We start from the raw sequence: 10,239 nt of genomic DNA, 5'->3' as shown, positions 1-10,239 counted from the left end.
ATACTGGGTTCAGCTCGTCTCAACTAAACCGAGGCGCTGAGGAAGGGATCTTGGGGGTCCTTCTTTCTCAGCTGAGTTTTAGGTTAATCAGTCCTTTGACTGTTTTTATAGTGGTCCCTTCTCTGCCTTTCTCTTCCTTTCTGGAGCCTATTTAGGGCATCTGGAGGTTTGTGACGAACGTTTCTTCCTATTTGTCCAGCTGGGTTGTCTGTGTTCAAGTAGCATTGGTTTCTGATGATTATGAACGCTTGAGCAGAAATACGGGGAAGCAATGCTCAGAGTCTAGGCCCTCTCCCTCCCTAAACCGGGCGGCTGCCCTCTCACGAACTGAGGGGTACAAACTGTCAAACGCCGGGAAAGGATCAATATTTCTTAGATGACATATTATGGGAGGGCTCTGACATGAATGTTATCTACGAGAGTTTGCTCTGAAAAAAATCTGGTGTTCTCTGCGGGAAGCTGACTTAGACCACCGAATGCATAAAATGAATTTGAAATCGGGTCTGTTGTAGATGCAGCCTTTATTTAGGGAGATTGTCAGAATGCGGTTTAAAAATTGTGTGGTTAAATGATTTTTCTGATTTTTTAAAAAAGCCATGTTGAAGTTTTGACAAGCTCTTGGCCTGTTCCCACGATTCTCCATCTGGGCGTGCGTAAGGATTTCTCCCTCCGCTCTGCGTTTGCTCTCAGACAGCATTCCTTTACACAGAGCCCTCTGAACTGACAGCAACAGAAAAGCACTTTTTAAAAAAAATGTCAAAAGCACTGCGTGAACAAGGGTCCAGTCTCCCTAGGCATGTAATTAGAGAGGTCATAACTCTAAAACCATTCCTCTGTGTTCTTTACATGCCTGTATTTGTACAGACGGAGACTTCTTTCTCTGTGTCCTGTTCGGGACAGTCAATAGAACCAATGTTTTCTCCCTTTTTTTGGCCACATTGTCCGGCATGTGGATCTGAGCTCCCTGACCAGGGACTGAATCCTGAACGCAACGCCTGCCTGCATTAGAAGGGCAGTCGTAACCACTTGGCCACCAGGGAAGTCCCGACTGGTTAATAAAACATCTGGGCTTACTGAACACCTTTTATGGAATTCTTGATGGGTGTCAGCTCCTGTGGAAAGGGCTCTAAGACAGGATTTTATTTAACCTTTATAATGACCCTCTGAGGCAGTCTTAGAATTCTCATCAGAAGGGGAAACAGACCCAGAAACAGTTCAGTGACCAGTTGTGAGATTTTGGCTCATTTGCATCGACTTCTGAAGTGCAACCAGGGTGATGAGATGGCTCCTGGTAAAGTTGCTGTGACGTGTAAGTGGGGTTGCAAATGGAGGCATGGAGCGGAGTCACCAGCGGGTATCATGGGCTGAGTAAATTTTTAGCCTTTATTTGTTGTAGAGTAATCCCCCATTTTTTTTTTCAAAGAGCAACGTGTGTTCCTCTCAGATTCCACTGAGCACATCTAACTTTTTGAGGGCTGACCACGGGGAAAGGTCGCATTTGCCACCAGCTCAGTCCTGGTTTTTCTTTTATCAAATATTGTTTACAATGGCAGCAGAATTGTTTTAGACTAGCTTTTTGAAATGTAATTACATTGCAATTTTGGCACTAGAGTTATGTGTTGTATTTTAGCTGTTGAAGTGTGTGTGTGTGTGTGTGTGTGTGTGTGTGTGTGTGTATGATCACAGGTTGATTTATAGCTTCAGGTTGGAGCTTAGGGTTGCATAAATTGGGAGTATACAGTTCCAAGGGGTTTCTGAAACACACTTCTGGTGAACAGTCATTTCTCTACCAAATGGATCTAAATTAGAGTTCCTGAAGAAAGACACAGATCAGTCTTACCTACGGGACTCCTGGACTTTCACATCCTGGTTGCAGGAGCTCGTGGGCCCGGCATAGAAGGTGGTGATCCTAGCAGCTGGAATTATTTAAAGCACAAGAGCATCTCGTCTGGTGAAACCGTTTAAAAGGGCCACTGTACAGCAAGGCAGAGCAGAACCAAGGCGTTTCAGGTGTGCATCTGATGCCTGACTCGGGTCCGGCCTGCTCACCTCTGACCCAGGGTGAGTGCGCGTGTGGCTAGTCAGGGTTTTACAGTCAGTGTCCTGTGGTCATCTCCTACGGGACACAGCACAGCTGCCTTCCTTCCTGCCTTTTCGTTACCCCGTTCAAAAATTAGTAATTTGCAAGGCACTTCCTCTTTGCACTGGTACGTAAGTGCTAAGTGCGGTTTAGATTAACTGAGAACTTTCACTACCTTTTAGCGGGGCATGAAGTGCTTTAACAATGTTAATATTTAAGCTCTCGATTCTGTAGACTGTGCTCAGAGAGAAAAATAGAAACATAGCCTGAATGTCTTGCCAGAGCTCGGTGTTTCTTCACTTCAGCTCCGTGCCAAGGTTTGTGAGCCTGAAATACAGCTAGGTAGGCCAGAACAATGTGAATCTGTGAATATCGAATATAAAAGTAGCATTCACTAGGAAGTCCGAAGCCGCACCTGACTCTGCAAGGCTGCAGACCCACAGATAAGTGGTGGCTGTGCTGTGCTCAGTCGCATTCGTCTGACTGTTCGTGACCCCAGGGACTGTAGCATGGGCTCTGTCCGTAGGATTTTCCAGGCAGCAACACTGGAGTGGATTGCCATTTCCTTCTCCAGGGGATCTTCCTGACCCAGGGATCGAACCAACATCTTTTGCGTCTCCTGCATTGGCAGGCAGATTCTTTACCACTAGCGCCACCCAGGAAATCCGTTATGACATCTGTAGTGTAACATAAACGACTTTTTTTTTGCACAAAAGTTTAAAAAAAAAAATCCCTATTTGCTGTCATCTTTGTTTGCATGAACAAGCAACACGCCCCACGTAGAAGTGAAGGATGTAAGCGAACCTAAGTTCCTTGTCACAGAGAAATTGCCGTTGATTTCAACCAAGCCTTCCCTAAAATGAAAGTTTAGCAAATGTTTATCTTGAAATTCTGTACAAAATAATTTCATGAGCCCACATTGTATGCTCATACTGTGTTATCTGAGCAGGATGGCAATTTTCTATGATATCGTATCTTAAGATGTGCTGGATTAGCCTCTGGTCTCAATTACCCGCCTTCTCACTCGACTCCTTACTGCTTTATCCTGTGGCTGAAGTGTCAGGTCTGCATTTTCAAGGTTCTGAAGAATAGCTTCTGACATTTTGCGCTTTCTGGGTTTTGCAAAACTTGTTTAGAAAATGTAACTGAAAAGTCAAAAAATCTTTAATGCATTTTGAGTTTATTTTTGTGTACGGTGTTAGGAGGCCTTCCTAACTTCATTCTTCCTAACCCTAGATGTCCCAGAGGAGATGCCAGAGAGGAGTGGATAGGGAAGACGTGCATTGTACGATGGGGTGTGACCCAGCCATAAAATGGAGTGAAATTGGGCCGCTGGAAGTGATGTGGATGGACCTGGGGTGAAGTGAGTCGGAAAGAGAACACGTATCATACATCAACATACACATGTGGAATCTAGAAAAATGCTACTTATGAACCTATTCGCAGGGCGGACTGGAGACGCAAACGCAGAGAACGGGCTTGTGGACACAGGGAGGGGAGGAGAGGGTGGGGCAAGTTGAGAGAGCTGCCTTGACACGTGGACTCCCGTGTGCAAAGTCGTGGGGAGCCGCTGCGTAGCACAGGAGCTCAGCTCGGGGCTCTGTGATGGCCCAGAGGGCGGATGGTGGGAGGCGAGGCTCCAGAGGGCGGGATATGTGTGTACTTACCGCTGATGCGCGTTGTTGGGCAGCAGAAACGAGCTAACACAGCATAGCCTGGCAGTTATCCTCCAATTTAAGAAAATTCCAAACGCATCTTGAACATCCAGTTGGGCCCATTCTAGAATGTCAGAGAAGCACGTCATCAAAACAGAGGCGTGAGTGGCTGCAGAGAGCCTGCCAGAGGCCCCGTATCTGGGGAGGGTCCCAGCCGAGCCCTCAAAGCCGCAGAGGATTGACCTGGGCGCCTGGCCCTCGGGGGCTTCATGGTGAAATGAGTAAGGCAGGCCTTTTGCCTGGTTCGCTCTTGAGGCCTGTCCTGATATCTGATCCTTGTAAAGTATTTTCTGCGTATTCTCCACACATCATTGCCAGAACTGTTCCTATAGGAATGGTCACTAACCTCTCTAAGAGTTTTTTACATACTCAAAAGCCGTTGGGTCCCTTTTTCCATTTTAATGACAAGGGGACCAAAGACTGCAGAGAGTCTAGGTTACAAACTAGCTTCCTTAGTGCAGAAGCCAGGTTAAATTATGCTAATTTGCTCTATAGGCGCCTTGCTTTAGAGACTGGATTGTGTCACCCCAAATTCAAACAAGGACACCCTAACCCCTAATACTTCAGCACGCTTGTTAAGGTCGCTTCAGTCACGTCTGACTCTTTGCTACCCCCTGGACTGTAGTCCGCAGGCTCCTCCGTCCATGGGATTCCCCAGGCAAGAACACTGGAGTGGGCTGCCATGTCCTCCTCCAGGGGGTCTCCCTGACCCAGGGATTGAAGCCACACCTCTTCTGCCTCCTGTATCGCGGGCAGGCTCCTTACCACTAGGGCCGCCTGGGAAGCCTTCAAGGCATGACCTTATTTGAAAAGCGGCGTTGCAGCTGATGTAGTTAGGTTATGATGGGGCCCAGCTGGAGCACGGCGGCCCCAAGCCTGGTGTGACGGGGTCCTCACAAAGGGGGAGTTCCGACCCAGACACACACAGCTGTCAAGATGGGGACGGAGATGCGGTGATGCTTCTGGAAGCCGCATCTTAGCCGCCAGGCGCTGCGGGAGAGGCTGGGCAGACCGTTCCTCAGGCCTCAGGAGGAGTCCCCCTGGGGTACGGCGATCTCCGCCTTCCGGGCTCCAGACTCCGAGACTATGCATTTTTGTTGTTGAAACAGCCCAACCTGTGGTATTTGCTATGGCCATCCAGGCCAACCAACATGCCCGCACACTTTCTTGGGGTTGAATTTGTCTGTTATAGAATTTACGAAGGGGCTAGAGGGGCCCGGCATCTTGCGGATTTGGAAATATCCGTGGCGCTGAGGCAGTCACCCTCCTGAAGGCTGCCCTTCACCCTTTAGCGCCTTCTACAATTGCGCCTAATTTCTCCTCAGCTCCCAGTCAATGGATGTTTGCTAATTTAACACACTGAACTAGGTTGGAATGGGAATGCTGCCTGTCTGTCCCTCCCCAGAAAGTAGGTGCCAGCTGGGGCCAGCATACACACCAGCATACACACGTGCACCGCGGTCCTGATGATGAATAAAGCATCAAGGGCTCAGAGTCACGCAGCCTGTCTTTTTTATTGCCAGAGGACAGGAGACCCCAGCTTCCGCACTACAAGGAGCATCTGAGTTCATTTCTCAGTGGCTAGGATTTCAGAGCAGCCCACGAGACTGAGGGTGTTCTGCCCCCTGCAGGCCTTCCCGGGTGTCATGGTGGCAAAGAATCCACCTGCCCATGTAGGAAGCGCAGGAGATGCGCGTTTAATCCCTGAGATGGGAAGATTCCCTGGAGGGCATGACAGCCCGCTCCAGTATTCTTGTGAAGAACCCCGTGGACAGAGGATCCTGGTGGGCTACAGTCCAAGGGGGCGCACATTGCAAACTCCTGGTGGAAGGGCATTTTCGTCACAATCCTAAAGTTATCCTCTTAATTTGTTTCCCAATATTTCTATCTGCAGAATTTTTAATTAGACTCAATACATCCCCTCAACCCCCCATTTCTCTAGATCCTGGGGAAAGGAAAACAAAGCACATTGCCTTTGCTAAAAATATTATCCGAAAGGAGATCCTGTGAAAACACTTGCAAATCGAGAGAGGTCTCCAGGTTCTGCGCTAACTGCTTTCTCAGCTCTGACGTCACCGCGAGGGATTCGGTCTGTTAACTTGCCTGACGGTTTTTGTAGCCTTGATGCTTCTGGGAACATCCAGGGTTGAAGCATTCTGGAGGGTTTGTGCCTTCCACCTGTTTGGACCACATTGCTTTACCCTGAGACCCAGCCCTCTCTGCAGCCTGTGCTCATGAGGACGTTGGTCCTGGCGGGGCTTGGAGGGGCCGCTGACCACAGTCGTGCAGTCAGCCTCCACCTGTCTCTGTGTGTGTGTGTCGTGGAAAAGTCTGAGCTCTCTTTATCATTTCCTCTGGAATTACTCTCAGAGGTCTTTACTGCTGATAGATAGAAAGGACCGCAGCGACAGGAAGTTTTGAGGGGATTGAAGCTGAAGACAGGGAGGGCTCTGCTGTCTGCGGTTCACACCCGCCGGCTGCTCGGGTTGCCCTGGAGGATGGTACAGCGAGAGGGTTCTGGAAACTAAAGAAAGGGGCGGTACAGCACCAGAAGGAGCCGGAGTTCCCCAAAGAGAGGGTCCAGTCTACGGCCAGAACACCCCGAGCGCGCCCCATCTCAGCTGGCCTCGGAAGCTAAGGAGGGTCGGGCCTGGTTAGTACCCAGACGGGACAGGGCCCAGATGCCAGTAGGTGACTGTCTGCCTCACAGGTAGCCATGCTCAGGGCTGGGCTTCTTGAAGAGAAGCTGGTAAGCCCTCTCCCCCAAGTATTACGGTGGGGGGCACTCTGCAGGGACCCGTGATGCCCAGTCTAGGGGTGTCGTTCTCAGGCCGGGGGCCAGGGTGGGGCATGCATACTGGCAGGGTGGAAGCCCCCCCGCCACCCCCATTTAAGCAAAAACACTGGATCTCATGGAGGAGGCGGTGCATGTGGTATTTATATCTGGAAACCAAAACATGTACACACTGTTTTCATAATGCAAAAATAGAAAGCAAAGCGCAATAAAATCTTTGTTTTACGTACGGTGCAATTTATCATAGTTTGAGTACATAGAGTTTTCTCTTTTAAAGTAAAGCATGGTTTAATAAAAATAATGCTGATTCCTTTTCCCTCAATGAAGGAAAAGAAAGATGAGGGGGCAAAGAAGCATATGCGGTATTTTTAAAATGGGAGCATAGGTTTTAAAAGTTGCAAAAACACTGACAGAGAAGTTTCCCATTTTCTCTTCCAGGATTCTCCTGCTGGTCCCATTTATTAATCAATGACTTGCATGGAAACGTTTAGCAATGTTGACAAATACGCAAAGCATTTCAAGGTATACGTCCTCTACATAAAGCAGGCTTCTTTACTTTGTGAAAAGCACAAAACTTGTGAGGGGGGCTGGGTTTGAACCAGAATCCTCAAGGTCTTGACATATTGAAATGTGGGGCAATGCAGTTGCATAGAATTCAATTGTGGGAAGTGTGTACATGCCTGCTAAGTTGCTTCAGTTGTGTCTGACTCTTTGCGACCCATTGGACTGTGGCCCCTCAGGCTCCTCTGTCTATGGGGATTCTCCAGGCAAGAATACTGGAGTGGGTGCCATTTCTTTCTCCTAGGGATCTTCCTGACCCAGGGATAGAACCCACGTCTCTTACGTCTCCTGCTTTGGCAGAGGGTTCTTTATCACTAGTACCACTTGGGAAGCCCTAAAAATCCCAGACGTATCTCAGGTGTGGGAGAATCGGAGCTGAACTAAAGCTTCTGTGAAATAGAGCTCAGAGGCTTTAGCAGACAGAATGCCAACCATGTAAGGGATGCACTGTGCTTGCTGAAAGAAACTGAGCTGCATTAATCAAGGTCTTAACTTTAGAACAAGGGAGGTGCTCATCTTAATATTGATCAGAGAGGTCCTGTCTGGAGATGAGAGGCAGCACACACAACATGGGATTTAAGGGAGTGGATTTGAGAGTCTGTTGGTGCTCAGATGCTCAGTCGTGCCCAACTCTGTGACCCCATGGACTGTAGCCCACCAGGCTCCTCTGTCCGTGGGATTTCCCAGGCAAGAACACCAGAGAGGGTGCCATTTCTCCAGAGTTTGTTTGCTGCTACTGCTGCTGCTAAGTTGCTTCAGTCGTGTCTGACTCTGTGCGACCCCATAGACGGGGGTGATAGCAGTTGTCTGCCTTTTGAGATGCTTTGAGGCTGAATGGACTACCTTCGTCTGCTCAGGCTGGCATAACAAATACCAGTGTCTGGGTGACTGGAGCCACAGGAGGCTGGCAGTCCCTGATCAAAGTGTGGTTGGCTGGTTCCTGGAGAGAGCAGCCTTCCTGGCTTGTAGACAGACAGCTGTCCTTGCCGTGTCCTCCTCTGGCAGAGAAAGCTGCTGCCCCTTCTGGTAAGGACACTAATCCTGTGGGATCAGGGCCCCACCCATATGACCTCATTTAACCCTAACCTCCTAATACAGTCACCTTGGGGCATGGGGTTCCCACATAGGAGGGAGCATCACTCACATAGTAGGGGTCATAGGCTCAAAGCAAATCTGAAATCTTTTACAAGGGCATCTCACAAGGTCAATACACATTGAATGATGGTTATTATTATCTTGATTTTGCAGTTGGAATCTGGGCACTACTTCCCTTGGACTGCAGGGAGATCAAACCAGTCAATCCTAAAGGAAATCAACCCTGAATATTCACTGGAAGGACTGAGGCTGTAAGTGAAGCTCCAACAGATGACTCATTGGAAAAGACTCTGATACTGGGAAAGACTGAAGGCAGGAGGAGAAGGGGATGACAGAGGATGAGATGGTTGGATGGCATCACTGACTCAAAGGACATGTGTTTGAGCAAATCCAGGAGCTGGTGAAGGACAGGGAAGCCTGGTGTGCAGCAGTCCATGGGGTTGCAAAGAGTCGGATATGACTGAACGACGGAACAAAAACAGCTACTGCTTTAATGTGGGCATAAACAAGCTGGACTAGGGCCCGTTTACGCGATGCCTGTTCGATGGATGTGAACTCTCTGACTGAAAATATAAGACTTGGGGAAGATCGCTAACCGTCTTGAGATATCCACAGGCTGTCAGACTGATGAGGTGCAAGCTCTGTCCCGGCTGTGAGTGTTACCGCAGGAAACTACAGGGCGACTCAAGGACTCGGTGCAAGGAGCGCCTCTGCAGGAGCTGTCTGTAACCCAGTGTTGAGTGATCTTATTTTTTGAGAGGACAATTTAGTGATTGCAATCGAAAGTCTTAAGAATGTGTGTGTGTGTGTTTTAATGCTGCAATTTTATTTGGAGAACTTTTTCAGAAGGAGAGAATTCAATGTACAAATGTGTATACAGAATTTACTCCACTGTCACTTAAGATAGCAAAATCTTAGAAGCAGCCCAACTTTCCTCAAATAAGGGATTGTATAAATAAACCAGCGAACATCTAGCAAACAGAATGTCATGTAAGAATTTAAGAGATTTTGTGTTCCTAGATGGGCTTTCCCAGCGGCTAAGCGGTAAGGAATATGCCTACAATGCAGGAGAGCATGTGCAATGCAGGAGACGTGGGTTCAGTCCTTGGATTAGGAAGATCCCCTGGAGGAGGAATGGCCGCCCTCTCCAGTGTTTTCACCTGGGAAATCTCATGGACAGAGGAGCCGGATGGGTCCATGGGGTCACAAGACTCAGACACGGCTTAGTAACTAAACCACCACTACCCTGTTCCTGGATATATCTGGGAAATTGAGGAAAGTATTCAAAATAATTCTGTGTTTCTCAAGACGTTCATGAACAGTTGATTAGAGAGAAGGGCAGGACCCAGGAGGAGATGTTTCGAGTAACCTGATTTTTAGAAAGTTGCAGGGAGAGATGATGGCCACATGGTATGTGAGTAGGCATACATGCCATGGGCAGAAGCCAGGAGACACGGAATGGGATCCGGCTGCCGTGTCTCCTTTCCATTTTCGGATTGTGTAGTTTTTCTTCAGATGTTTTTCATGGACGACTTACATGAAGGTAAATATACACTTCAAAATGAAGGTGGCAGTTGGGGATCCGAAGACCTGAGGCATCTAAAGAAGCTAAGTGATGGCCTGATTTCAGGGGAATGGTGACGTGGTCTTGTAGTGGGAAAGGGCAGGAGCAGCAGCAGCTGTCTTGTGCAGTGGAGGCAGCCTCGCCCACCCAGGTTTCTCCTTGCGTTGGCGACAACCGGGGTTGCCGTGGCTCCCCATCCTGGGTATCCTTATCTTTAAAGTCATCACCTGTGGTTAGGATATCTTGATCAGTGCAGAACCACAGACTGCCTCCATCATGGCAGAGGCCCTGTTGGAAGGTGCTGCCTTCTACCAACACAGGAAGTGGGCATGCACTGTTGAACCAGCAGAGCCTTGTTGGCAGACCAGCGTGGATTTGAGACCCAGCTCTGCCACTTCCTGGGGGACTGGACACGATTGCTGGAGTGGGT

General features: G+C 48.7%; 1 long non-coding RNA gene across 1 annotated transcript; it reads left to right on the top strand.

Moving 5' to 3' along the window:
* Positions 1 to 1,079: 1,079 nt before the first annotated feature.
* Positions 1,080 to 9,236, top strand: LOC138446818 (uncharacterized). The gene is made up of 5 exons (XR_011259559.1): positions 1,080 to 1,309; positions 1,877 to 2,061; positions 3,317 to 3,443; positions 7,028 to 7,111; positions 8,399 to 9,236. It is a non-coding gene; the product is annotated as an uncharacterized lncRNA (long non-coding RNA).
* Positions 9,237 to 10,239: the final 1,003 nt, after the last annotated feature.

Source organism: Ovis canadensis, chromosome 10 (genome assembly GCF_042477335.2).
Source record: "Ovis canadensis isolate MfBH-ARS-UI-01 breed Bighorn chromosome 10, ARS-UI_OviCan_v2, whole genome shotgun sequence".
Taxonomy (NCBI): Eukaryota; Metazoa; Chordata; class Mammalia; order Artiodactyla; family Bovidae; genus Ovis; species Ovis canadensis.
The sequence above is the reverse complement of the archived record's forward strand: the minus strand, read 5'-3'. Positions and strand labels throughout refer to the sequence as shown.